Raw genomic sequence first — 893 nt, 5'->3', positions numbered from 1 at the left:
CTCCGCGGAGCGGCGCCTCAGTGCGCCCGGGCTCTCCGCCTCAGTGGGCGGGCGAAGGGGGAGGGATGGAGACTGCTCCTGGTGGAGATGCCTGAAACTGCGTTTAGGAGACACTACAGAAGAGGCTGGAGTGTTCAGCGTGGTCACGGTGTGATGGCAGCAAGTTTTCTACACACTAAGTGGAGCCTAATGACATTAATTTCAGCTGTTCAGTTCTCTGGTTCCATCAGTGACCGTGTTTTATCACAAGCTGCCAGGCATCTTTTCGCACGTTAGGCTGCTGTTGTGTGTTCATCTGTGTAGTTTAATTTCAAGAGCCTGAGCCTGAAAATACACTGAAGCCTGGTATTTCTTTCTCCCAGCTGTCATTGGGCGGAAGGCAGGTTACACCCTGGACAGGTCCAGCATCCCACCGCGACTCAGAAGGATAAGCGGTTTAGATGATGTATGTATGTATGTATTTATATATGTACATAAATAAAGTAAGGCAACATATCGTTGCTTTCCAACGAGAAACAAGTATCTCCAAAATTGTAAGTTTACAGGAGAAGGCAAAAACCTTTCAAAAAATCTCTATTTCTGTTGGTCCGTTCATCATAAATGTTTTGTAAAGGGCAGCTGCTGAGCTCAAATGATGTAGAATAATAAAAACTGACACAAATGGAGATACATGTTTTTCTTTGGACAGTGATGATATATTGCATAATAGACAATAACATATAGACAATATATGTTTAACTTACATACAGTGAGATGTTTGGTAGCAGGACAGTAGTGGTGTTACTGTCTCTTAGTTGGTGGCATGTTACTGCATATTTTAATACATAGGTAATTTGTCAGATAGTGTTAAAATTTCAAAATTGGGAGAATGTTTTTCAATTTTGTTACGAAAT

This window comes from Colossoma macropomum, unplaced genomic scaffold (genome assembly GCF_904425465.1).
Source record: "Colossoma macropomum unplaced genomic scaffold, Colossoma_macropomum, whole genome shotgun sequence".
NCBI classification, from domain to species: Eukaryota; Metazoa; Chordata; class Actinopteri; order Characiformes; family Serrasalmidae; genus Colossoma; species Colossoma macropomum.
This window is presented reverse-complemented; position numbering follows the sequence as displayed.